General features: G+C 50.8%; 1 protein-coding gene across 9 annotated transcripts in view; it reads left to right on the top strand.

Moving 5' to 3' along the window:
* The window catches only part of BMAL1 (basic helix-loop-helix ARNT like 1), a gene marked incomplete at its 5' end in the record, with an annotated part of 106,449 nt that overhangs the window by 60,977 nt on the left and 32,988 nt on the right, over positions 1-12,484 (top strand). For 8 of the 9 annotated variants that reach the window (XM_081240263.1, XM_081240265.1, XM_081240262.1 and 5 more), the window contains 2 exons: positions 9,274-9,402; positions 12,103-12,226. Of the gene's footprint in view, positions 1-6,065; positions 6,085-9,273; positions 9,403-12,102; positions 12,227-12,484 lie in introns of those variants that run through there. The other variant, XM_081240266.1, reaches the window with a different exon arrangement.

Here is a 12,484-nt window from a genome sequence, read left to right as displayed (position 1 = left end):
TTCTCTAATTTTAGTTTCACTGACTGTCAAACGAAGAGGTTGGACTTTTTTTTTTTTTTTTTTTTTGCGGTATGTGGGCCTCTCACTGTTGTGGCCTCTCCCGTTGCGGAGCACAGGCTCCGGACGTGCAGGCTCAGCGGCCATGGCTCACGGGCCCAGCTGCTCCGCGGCATGTGGGACCTTCCCGGACCGGGGCACGAACCCGCGTCCCCTGCATCGGCAGGCGGACTCTCAACCACTGCACCACCAGAGAAGCCCAATGGACTTCTTAAAGTAGCACCTCCCTCTCAGATTCTGAGGAGCCCTCAGTGCTTCCAGCTGCAAGACGTGGGCCTCTGGCATGGTCTCTACCCCGCCAGGTCCCTCTCCAGGCCTTTCCCCATTGCTCATCGGCTGCCTTCTGCTCCCAGAGCTCACTGTCCACTTGCCAGGCACTCCCTGCCGCCCAAGGTGCTCCGGGTCCCACCATTTTTGAGCCCCTTCACCCCAGACTTGTGGTCTGAGTTTGCTTTCTGTGACCTCCGTGCTTACCTCCCCCAGGCTTCTCCTTGTCCCACCTCACAGCTCATCCATTTCAGTAACTGCTGTTAACCCGACGGGCATCCTAAGTGCTTTTCATGTACTGACCTCATTCAGTCTCGAGGAGGGATCCTCCTCCTGTTACAGGTGAGGAGACTGCAGCTCCCAGGCGTCACGGAACTGGCCCAGGACACAGCTAGTAAGTGGCAGAGCTGAACCCAGGCTGTCTGGCTCTAGAGGACTGACCACCGCCCCGTCCTACCTCTCTTCACACCCACATCATCCCCTCACCCTTTCGTCCATGCCCCGCCTGCCCCGCCTGCCAGGGCAGAACCCTGGCTCTTCCTCTGCTCCTGCCGGGGGAGGTGCGGGCAGGTCACAGGCCTGGATAAGCCCCCAGTGCACGGCCTTGCCCACCCTTGCTCTGCACCGCTTCCCGGCCTGTCCTCAGGTCCCTCCCCACTTTGCAGTGGGCCTTGCTCCCTGCCACGGCAGAAAGGCGAAGGCTGTTCCATCTCTTTTCACCACTGCTCGATATTCTTCCCATTTTCTGTCCTTCTCTCTCCCTTCCCCACATTCTCAAAGGAGGCACATCCCTTTTCCTCTCTGAGTCTCAACCCCGCTCGGGTCCACTCCCTGCTGCCTGTCCCAGCCGGCCTCCATCCACAGCCCTACTCCGAAACTCATAGCACCTTTCGGGCTACCCCATCTTTGACTCTGCTTCCCTCACACCAGCATCCTTCTCTTGACCACCTATAACAGCAGTGCATCCTTCTGTTTCCTTTAGAACAAGATGCAGATGTTTTCTAGGACTTTCTTCAACTTCAGGCAGCAGGTGTTTGGGTGGAAAGAGCGTTCTTCCCCTGAGTCTTTAGGGCCAAGCTCTATTCTCTTATCCTGTAGCTTTTAAAAAAAAGAAGGGGGGAAGAAAAGAAGAAAGAAAAGAAAAGAAAAGAAAACCTCAACAGCCTGGAGGCAGGCTGTGTGTCTCTGGTTAACGAGTGTGACTCACTGATACCTCCTGATGATCACCCCTGTACCATCATCAAATGCAGGGATGTGTCAAGGCTGAGGGCCAGGAGGAGAGCTTGGCCCTCGGGAGGTGGCCTCCCAGAGCAGCCAGGATGTGACAGGTACAGAGCACGCCCTGCCTCCCCGGCACTGGGGCGCCGAGGAGAACAAGGCCTGCATCCTCCAGGGAGGCAGCACATGTGAACCCCCCTGGCAGCTTCAGATTCCACCGTGGTCCTCCAGGCAATGCAGAGAAACCCTGGGTCTGGGCTGGTGGGTGGGATGAATGCATGTGGGTGCTGAGAGGCAGAGGGCAGCACGGAGCAGAGGGCAGGGACTGGGCAGAGGAAGTGGCCAGGGACCACTCACAGGGCAAAGTGGGACAGGGTCCTCAGACCTTCGGCTTATCTCAGAGGAGCCAGGAGGCTGACAAAGCCATGCTGACCACCTTCTGGCAAGGAAATAGGGAAGGAGGGGAAGCAGGATCACTGCATCCTGAATGATTCTGCAGAGCAAGGTTCCCCTTAATGTGCCCCATCCAGCCTTTGTCCACTAGATGTTAGGTGAAGAAAAACGTGTGGACCAGCATCTGTGGGCAGGTGGAGACCCCGCTGCTCCCGGACTTCGCCCTCTGCAGGGCCCTGTTTAAGGTTCCGAGAAGCCCTGCAGAGGAGAAACCCAGCATTTAACCCGGAATTCCCCACGCTTCTTTGGCCATTGATTTTTTCCCCCCATGTAACATTGTTAAAGTTTCATGGGGTTGGTATCCAGTGAGAGATCTTTGGGAAGTGCTGATGTGAAGAATTTCATAACAGCATACTCTGGAATGTGCCCATTTTTTATTTTGCATGGAGGCCATGCCACATAGTGGAAAGTCTATGGGCTTTAGATAGGACCGACCTGGGTTTAAATCTACCTTCCTATAAAATCCCTGGCCTTGGTCAAGTTACCTAACCTCTCTGAAACTTAGTTTCCTCATTTTTAAAATGGGGGAGATGACATCAGCCATCTAATAGAGCTTTTGTGATGGTTAAATGACAAAATAATAATAGTTAACACGTATAGAGGGTTTAGTATGTGCCAGATACCACTTTAAGCACTTTCTTCCTCTCCTTTCTCCACCACAGTTCTGAGGTAGGTAATGTTATCATCTGTATCTCCCAGGTCAGGAGACCCTGACACGCAAAGTTAAGGGTCGTGTATATGTTGGAACTGAGATTTGCACCCCAGACACTAATACCTGGTAGAGTCAGGATTTGAAACCTGACCATCACTTCTCAGCAGAGAGCATGCTCCTAACCGCTGTGTCATAAAGGGCCTGGTGCATTAAAAGCAATAAGGAATATCAGTTCCCTTTTCAGGTGATTCATGGATATTTAAAGGGGGGTCGGACATTCCTGAGACTCCAGGTTATTCTGCAGTCTTTTTTATCAAACCTGTTAAAGGAATAATCTGGACCTGCTTGTCCACTCATTGTTTTCTGCACATAAAATAAAAATTCTCCTTCAGCCAGTGTCCAAAAAGTTATGACCCTTCTTTATGACCTCTCTGCTTTGCCTCCATATCATGATCCACCTCAATTTGGGCAGCTGCTCAGCTGTCGGCTGGAATTGGGCCACTTCCCACACAGGTGCCATCAGTGGTCCGTGCATCCCCATCCAGGACCAAGAGTCCTCCCAGAAAGCACATTGGGTCTGTAGCTTGTTCCTCAGGCTGTTCTCTTTCCTGTACTTCAGTGACATACTTGGCAAAGGTCTAAGAAGGTGTCCCTTTTATCACTCATTCAACAAACATTTACTGAGTTCCTTTGCTGGGCTAGGTGCATGCTCTGTATTGTGCCTCTTAAGTAGATCTTAGAATCTTCCTAACAGCCCTCAGTAGCCCTCCAAGACTGGAATGCTGTAGACTCTCCTCCATCAGTGGTGTTGGGGCCCTTTTCCACATAGACCAGCCTTGTTGTTTTGGGTTTTTTTTTAACTTATTTATTTGATTTATTTTTGGCTGTTTTGGGTCTTCGTTGCTGTGCACGGGCTTTCTCTAGTTGCGGCGAACGGGGGCTACCCCTTGCTGCAGTACGCGGGCTTCTCGTTGCAGTGGCCTCTCTTGTTGCGGAGCATGGGCTCTAGGCGTGCGGGCTCAGTAGTTGTGACACATGGGCTCAGTAGTCGTGGCCCACAGACTTAGTGCTCTGCCGCGTGTGGGATCTTCCCGGACCAGGAGTTGAACCCATGTTCCCTGCATTGGCAGGCAGATTCCCAACCACTGTGCCACCAGGGAAGTTTGACCAGCCTTGTTTTGATTCACAAACTACTCCAGGATTCCCAACCCCTGCCTCTTGTGAGACCCTCTCAATAGGCTCTCTAAACCCCATCGTTCCAAATGCAAGCTCCTTGATTTTTGTTTGATTTCAGGATTCCCAAGCATCTAGAGCTTCCAGTAGGACTGGGTACACAAGTGCCACAAACGGGGTTCTCCCCAGGCCCCTGACAGCCCTGCAAATGAGCTCTCCTCTGCTCAGAACATCATTCTAACCATCCAGTCCACCAGGCAAACCTGGTTCAAGTCTCCCCTCCTCCCTGGTCCCTTCTCCTTCCATTACCCCACACACACCTGCAAGTAAGCTAATCATTTTCTCCTCTGTTCTGCTCCTGTACCTCACATATGCCCCACAGCTAGGGGAAAAAAGGCATTTCTTCCTCAAGATACTTGACTGCCACCTGCTGGAAATTTGTAGTAATGGCTCCACAAATCTCTGCCACTTAACAGAGGCGCAGGTACACTGACATTGGGCAGTGCGCTGCTTGCACAACTGCAGGCACGGCCCTGCCTATTGCAGTGATCAGGATTGAGGGGATCTTAAACATACCCCCCTGTGTCCCCAGTGCCCTGGCTTCCACTAGGGCTAAAGAAATGCTTGCTGATTGATCGTGGTGCAAACCCCGGTTACCTTAGGGTCGAGGCACCTGGTCTCATGGGTGAATGTTCTCTAAATCCATCTGTTGCAAAGCGAGGCAGCCAAACTCCCCACAAACTTTCAGAGTAACCAGAGGATCAGGGGGACTTGCAGAGGGGACAGGGACCCTCCAGTCTCTCACCTCTGCTCAAAGGCCACCACCATCTGAACAGACCAGAGCAACTCCACACTCATCCCCTCATTAAACCTTGAGTTGAGAATATGGAGAATGGAACCGGGGCCAGCTGCCCTGCTCCTCTGCATGGGGGAAGGAGAGTACTTTGGAGCAGATGCTGTGTCCAGGGCCGGCGCCTTGAAGGTGGTGGGGACGCAGAGGTGGCCACACAGGGGTCCTTGCAGGCAGCTAGGGGTTTTGTGGCAAAGTAGGTCGGTGACCATGTAGCTACTAGACACGGGTAAGCAAGGGTGTTGATTCACTATCGTCCATATTTTCCTAAGCTGTGCCCTTTTATTAAACATCATCAAAAGCCATTACCCCAGTGACGTCCTGGGGCTTCACAAAGTGGTCTCAGTAGAGCTCCATCCAGCTGTTACACCTGCAGGTGGGGGCAGGAGGGGAAACATGCTTTTACCAGGTAGAAGTCCTCTGTCCTTTCACAAAGCTTGTTTCCCCAGAGCCAGAGCCATTCGGCACAGCGTTGCTCAGGTCACATAGAGTCTCCCGGGGACTTCCCTGGTGGTCCAGTGGTTAGGAATCAGTGCTTTCACTGCCGGGGCCCAGGTTCAATCCTTGGTCAGGGAACTAAGATCCCGCAAGCCGCATGGAGTGGCCATAAAAAAACCAAACAACAACAACAACAACAAAAACAAGTCTCTTGGATAGATACCTCGCCCTGCTAACCCTAATAAACTAAGAGGACTGATTATTTCCCTCTCTGCCCTGGCTTCCAGGAAGCCCAGAGACAACTTCTTACTTCAGTTTCTGTAGCTTTCCTGAACCGGGATTGCTTCTCCTCACATTTCCCTGATTTCTTCCTCAGGAGTGCTTGTTTTGGGGGCATTTGTATTTTCCTTTGTAGGGGTGGCTTTGGGGGCAGGATGGGCAGTGGTGTGGCAGAAGAAAGAAGAACCACCAGTGAGCCAGACACATGTGGGTTTCAGTCCCCACTTGCTAATAAGCAAGATGTCTTTGCCTCTTCAATGCTTAGTTCCTTACCTGGAAATTTGGGATAATGACCATAATTAACAGATAGGTTACTGTGAAGATTAAACTCCACCAGTGTGACCGCCACTGTTCCCGCTTCCTCCTCCCAGGTCAGGCTTGGTCTGTGGCTCCAGGATCAGAGTCTATTTCCTTCTTCCTGCCTGTGTCAGTCGGCTTGTGATGAGTGATACAGCGGGGAGAACTAGGGGACCAAGGGGTTTCCGGGGATGCAGGACTTTGAGTGCTAAATCAGGAAGGTCAGAGGCAAACAGAAGAGCCAGTCACCCTGGTATTAAACAACCTCAACATCTCAGGGGCTTTACAGTGGCCAAGGTTTACTTCTTGTTCATGCTGCATCCATACAGGGTCTTGGCTAAAGGAGGAGCCTCTATCCAGGAATCGCTGGTCTCGGCACAAACGGGGGCATGCAGTAAAGGTCAGTTTGAAGGTTGCCACTGTCCCTTCCACTCACATTCATCCATCAGGGCGAGTCACTCGGCCAGGCCTGGCATGAGGCAGCCTGCCGACTTCCCACACAGAGCAGCAGCTAATGGTGTGAACCTTGGTATAATCCACACGCTCCCCTTTCTCTACTTGTCATTCTGGGGTGCTGGGGCAGAGAGGAGGGAAAGCCCAGAGATGCCTGGTCCACAGCTGGAGGGCACCCTGGGGCCATCTTCCTGTGGATGGTGTGTGTGGGTTTCTCTAGGGGCGCTTCAGCCTTGCCCCACTCTGCACCGAGTACCAGCTGTCACCTTTTGGCACCTGATAGCGGCTGACCCGCTCACCTCTGCTAGCACCCTTGCTCCTTTGTGTGGAGCCCCAGAGAACTTCTCCTTATGCTCTGAGGAGCACAAGGGGACTGAGGTGGGACAGAGGGTGCCCCCAAGCTCTTGCCAGGTACACGTCCCAGGTCCCTTCATGCCTGGCTTTCTCTGGCCACCCAGAGAGCCTCCCTCCCACCTTCAGAAATCTCTAGGTCAGAAGTGGGCACACGTGTGACCCCTGACTCCAGGACGATGGCCAGGCTCTCCCAAGAGCGTCCTTGCTATGTGTCACTTGGATGGCAGCACCAGGGCCAGCCCTGAGCCCCCAGTCAGCGAGGGTCCCTCTCCCAGGTACCTTTGGCCTCTTGGAGCCCCCTCTCTTGGCTCAGATCTCTTCTGGAAGTAGTTAGCACAGAAGACGTTTTTTGTCCCTTTTCTTTAGTTGTTCCATTTATTGTCTTACATCTAAGAACACCTTCCTGGAGAGAAAACAGTTTTCCAAAAAAATAATTGTCACAGCTGATTCAGCTTCCTTACCTTTTCCAAGTGTATAAGAAACATAGTTTTTGTTTTGCAAAATACAGTGCCAAAAATCTGTGTTAGCATTTATTATTTCTATAAAGTAAACATGAGTGCTGGGAAAAAATGATCAAAATAAGAAATTTCGTATGGAGTTTGGTACTGAGAACCTTTATCTAAATTTCAGGGAAGTGGGGGAAAGAAAATGCAAGGCATGGTGCTGGGAGATGCTGAGCCGTGAGATCCAGGTGCAGCTGGTGGGGCGGGGCGGGGTCTAGGCAGAGAGGCTGCAGTGGGCGGGGGGGGGGGGGGGGAAGGGGCGGGGCAGCTGGGGAGAGCTGGAGGCTTCTCTGAGGGTACACCTGAGGGCACTTGAAAGGCATGCAGGAGTTCACCCGGTGACCGAGTGGGTAAAGGGAGCCACACCTGTAAAACAAAGTGGGCACAGCTGAGGCCTCGTGCTCTCGGCTGCGTGCTCTTGGGAACTTAAGTATTTCAGCAGCCTGGCGCCTTGGGTAGCAGGTGAGCTGTCGGGCTGGAGAGCGAGCACGTCCTTTGCGGAGGCCTGGTGTATCTTGCTAGGGGTGTTTGGGGTTTTATCTGGAAGGCTTGGGGAGAGCAATGAAGCCACTGAAGTGTTTTAAGCAAGGGGGTGTCCTACCTCTGACCACAGTGAGCGGGGGGTGAGACTGGAGAGGGGAGCAGCCTGGATGGAGGCGATGAGTAAGGGATGGATGATAGTGGCTGGACCCACCCATCCAAGGGCCAAGTGTGGGCTCTGGGCCGTTAGAAGGAAAAGCGGGGTCGCCCAGGGTGGGTCCTGGGTTGCGAATTTGGGGGCTGGCAGGATAGTGTGGGACCTGGATGGGGATTCAGATTTAGATGGGCTCGTGTGTGTTGAGCCTCCCCCAAGCAGCCCTGCCCTGGGGACTTTGCATCCCTGCTGCTTATCCATCGAGGCTTAGGGACTGGAAGTCCAGAATTCCTGGTCACATCGTTTGCACTTGCCCAGACAGGGTTACCTGTGTCAGACAGTGAGGGTTTCTGAACCAGACTGCAAGGAGGAATAAATCGGGAGGACATGGTCCGTTCTATCCCTGGATATTCATTTGAAGACCTTTATAATGATCAAGACAAAAGCAGGTCATTAAAGATGCAAGAATTAGCCAGCGGAATGTGAAGCGCCAGAATTTGTGCTTCAGGAAGGTCAGGAAGCCCCCATTTAAAATCTGTTTTTCCGTCTCAAGGTGGAGCAGGTAGGGAGTAGTGGGGCAGGTGCAACCCATTTCTTCCTTCAGAGCCTGTTCCTTCCACAGGGTCGCAGGGCCAGAGAGGAGACCCCTGTATCCTGCCAGCAGGAGGTGTGCAGGGCAGCAAACTCTGCCCCCGCTTTTTTTTTTTTTTTTTTTTGCGGTACGCGGGCCTCTCGCTGTCGTGGCCTCTCCCGTTGCGGAGCACAGGCTCCGGATGCGCGGGCTCAGCGGCCATGGCTCACGGGCCCAGACCGGACCGGGGCACGAACCCGTGTCCCCTGCATCGGCAGGCGGACTCTCAACCACTGCGCCACCAGGGAAGCCCTCTCCCCCCGCTTTAATTTAACATGAGCAGTTTTTCAGAACTGATTTCTCTATCACATGTACTTGAGTTCAGGGACATTTTCTTTCAGCGTCTGAGCTCACTCCCAGCGGTTTCAGGTATTGGCCCTGCTGGCATTTTGTCTTGGCTTAATGTTTCCTGAAGACTTGTTTTCTGTGGTTTCTCGTTGTGTGCATTCAGTTAACTCACCTGGCTGGAGAGAGAGTTGAGTGGTGTCGTTATTGGCAGGTGTAGCTCCTGGAGCCCCACTGCTCTCCTGCTATGTGACCTCGGCTGGTTTCTTCACCTCTCTCTGCCTCGATCTTCTTCTCGGTAAAATGTGGAAACAACAGTATTTACCTCAGAGTTATTTTCAGGTCTGAGTGAGTTAATCTACATGGTGCAGTAAGAACAGCGCCTGACGCCAAGTACACGCTCAGTCACTGTTCACTGTTACGATTGCTTGACCCAGTAGGAGAAATGAAAAATATAATTATCTTCTTCCTCTTAAGGCCGTGTCCAAGAATTTACGTTTAGTAATTTAAAAGGCATTGTTTTTCACAGAAAATCTCTCCTGGCAGACTTCCTCATGTGTTTGCAGTTGAGCTTAACAGGCAGTTGAAGGCCGGGACGGTCAGCTCAGCATTCCTCCCTGTAATCAGGAGTCATGAGCAAGTTCCCCATCTTCCTCAGCTGCTATGAGACTTTTCATTTACTCCAAAGTGACCTGTCTGGGATTTCTTTTTCTGTGGGCCCCACTGTAGGTTTCTGGAAGAAGTTGACTGCCTGAAAGGAAGCGACAAAACATGAAAATTGCTTTGAGGTGACCAACAAGTCCAGTGGCCCCTTGCTTCTCCCAAGGTGGATCTGGGGTTTAAGAACCGTAACTTCAGGTAACAATCCTATCCCACCCACCCCTGCCTAGAGTGACTATCATTGGCAGCTCCGATGGTAGTCCTTCCCTCAGGAAGTGTGGTTTCTTCCAGGAGCCCTGGAACTTGAAATTTTCCACCTCACGCAAATGTATGGCTGTTCAGAAAGAGGAGTGGGGGCTAGAGGGGACACCACAGGTCTGACACCCAAAGGGTCACCGAGACCCTGAGGTCTGTGCTCACTGCTGGCCTACTTCTCTTAATGTCAGTAATAATGATAATAACAACAAAAGCTACAGCTGCAGCAGGGCCTGTAATGTGATTAAATGATTATAAAATACTCCTCGAAGAATACATCAGACTAGCCAGGAAATTTCTAAAAATGAAGAGTAAGAAGCAGGAAAGGAATTGTTCTACCAGATATTAAAATGTATTATAAAGCCCCAATCATAAATAGTGTGGTACCAGAATGGAAATAAGCAGATCAAAGGAAAAGAAGAGAAAGTCCAGAAATAGAAAACGAATCAATAAAGCATGTGGCATTTCAAGCGACAGGTAACAGGACACATGGTCTAGTGAGTGGTGTTGGGACAACTGTCTATTCTTTGGAGAGAAATAAGAAATTCCCGACCTTAGGTCGTGTACCAAAAATAATTTCCAAGTGGATTAAAGAACTAAATTTTTTTAAAAAAATTATAAAAACATGAGCAAAGAAGAGAATGTTTTTATTATTTTGGGGTGACAAGGTTTTTAAAACATGTCACTTTTAGTATCACATACAAATACCATAAGCAAAGTTAAAAGGCAAAGGGGGGGGAAAGTATTTATAATATCTATGATGAGCAAAGATTAATATTCCTAATATACAAATTTAGTCATTCAACATGCATTTATTGAGTGCTTACTGTGTGCTAGAAAGTGTTCTAGGCAGTAAGGGTGCAAGCAGTAAACCAAAGTCCCTGCTCTTCTGATGCTTATAGTCTAATGGAGAGGACAGCCAGTAAATTAAGTAGATTATTGCAGGCCAAATGCTGGTAAGGGCGATGGAAAAAAATTAAGCAGGCCTGGGGTGGTTAGGAAGAGTTGGTGGGGAGGTCATATTATGTGGCTCTTCAGGGAAGCTTCACTGATGAAGTGAAGTTTTATCTGAGCAGAAATATGAAAGAAAAAGGGGAGAAGTGGTTGAATTTTGGATGTTTTTTGAAGCTTGAGCTGATAAGATTTGCTGATGGATTGAATGCAGGTTGTGAAGGAAAGAAAGGAGTCAGGGGTGACTTCTAGGTTTGGGGCCTGAGCAGCAAGCAGGATTGAAGTACCCCTTACTGACCTGGGCATGACCAAGAGGCTTGGCTTGGGGAGAACCAGGGATTGGTTATGGATGTTTCATGTTTCTGTTGTATATTCAAAGGGAGATGTCAGGGTGATGGTTGGTTATACAGGTTTGGAATTTGGGGAGAGATCTGGGCTGGAGATGTAAATATAGGAGTTGTCATAGCATAGATAGTATTTGAAGCAATGAAACTAGACAGGTCTCCTAGGGAGTGAGTATAGACAGAGAGGAGGCCCGAGGACGGCTAGAGGTGAGGAGATGAGAGGAACCAGCTGAAGAGACCAAAGAGGAGTGGCCACTGAAGTAGGAGAACCATGAAGCTGAGAGACAGGGAGGAGGGAGAGATCAACTCTATTAGATGTGCTGATGGGCCGAGGAGGGAGGGAATGGAGAACTTGCTGTTGGATTTAGCAATGAGGAGGTCACTAGTGAACCCAACGGGGACTGTTGTAGTGGGATGATGGGGACAAAAGCCTGATTTGAGTTGAGTTATAGCGAGGGACGAGGAAAGCACTTGGAAACAAAGAATTGGGGCAGTAACTGGAAGGGAATGGAGTTCAAAAAAGTTGTGTTTTTCTCCCCCACCAAGATGAGAGTTGTTTCAGTGTGTTCTTATCCTAATGGGAGTGATGCTTTAGAGTGGGGGAAGTGGATGATGCAGGATTGGGGCGGATGGTCTGGACTAGTAAGAGAGGATGGGGTCAGCATGCTTTGGGGCTGGGATCCTAGCCTGCAGCATCTAGGTAGCTGTAGAAGTGGTCGCTGGCCTCCTTTCTCAGTGAAGTAGAAGCAGACTTATCAGCTAAGCATGAGGATTGGGGAGATGTTGGAGGTTTGAGGAGGAAAGAGCAAGTATGGTAGCAGTGGGAGAATAAACGGAGCCGAAGAGTCAAGGGTCGTTGCATGCTTTTCTCCCACCAGTTCAGGTGCCCAGGTGAGCATGAGTTAGGAGGCCCATCGATCCTAAAGACAATATGGTAGGAAAATAGGACATGAGTGGGCACAAAGGAAAACCAAGAAATGCCCATATAAACATAGGAACACCATCCGTAATAATCTTAAATTACAAGTAGAAACAGTGAGGTTTCGTTTTTTTCTTTCAGATTGACAAGGGCTCTTACTGGGGATGTAAATTATTGGTGCTTTTCTGGAGCACAGTGTTTCAGTATTTACCAAAACATACAATGTGTGTCCCCTTTAGACCTGTCAGTCCGACTTTTAGAGATAATAGCTCAAATGTGCAGAGCTACGCACACAAAGATGTTCACTCCAGCAATGGTCGTGAGAGTGAAAACACAGCACATGCCTAACCAGGAGGGCTCAGGTCTCTAATCTGTGGGCACAATAGTGACAGTGAAAACAAGAGCTCACCCTTGCCTCTCACTTTGCAGATGAGGAAACTCGGGCCCAGAGAGTGGGAGTGACAGCCCCAGTCACGTCACTTGGAGCTGGACCCCGACAGTGGGCAGCACACGGCCACCTTCAACTGGGTTTGCAGTTGGAGTCCCTTGCAAGGTACTTGCCAGCCTCTCCTTTGGGCCGACTTACTTTGTGCTTTTAAGATATGAATTCTCGGGCTTCCGTGGTGGCGCAGTGGTTGAGAGTCCGCCTGCCGATGCAGGGGACACGGGTTCGTGCCCCGGTCCGGGAAGATCCCACATGCCACGGAGCAGCTGGGCCCGTGAGCCATGGCCGCTGAGCCTGCGCGTCCGGAGCCTGTGCTCCGCAATGGGAGAGGCCACAACAGTGAGAGGCCCGCGTACCACAAAAAAA

The sequence above is a fragment of the Mesoplodon bidens genome, assembly GCF_964165515.1.
Source record: "Mesoplodon bidens genome assembly, chromosome: 7".
In the NCBI taxonomy this organism is placed as follows: Eukaryota; Metazoa; Chordata; class Mammalia; order Artiodactyla; family Ziphiidae; genus Mesoplodon; species Mesoplodon bidens.
Note: the sequence above shows the minus strand (reverse complement) of the source record. Positions and strands in the feature narration are given on the sequence as shown.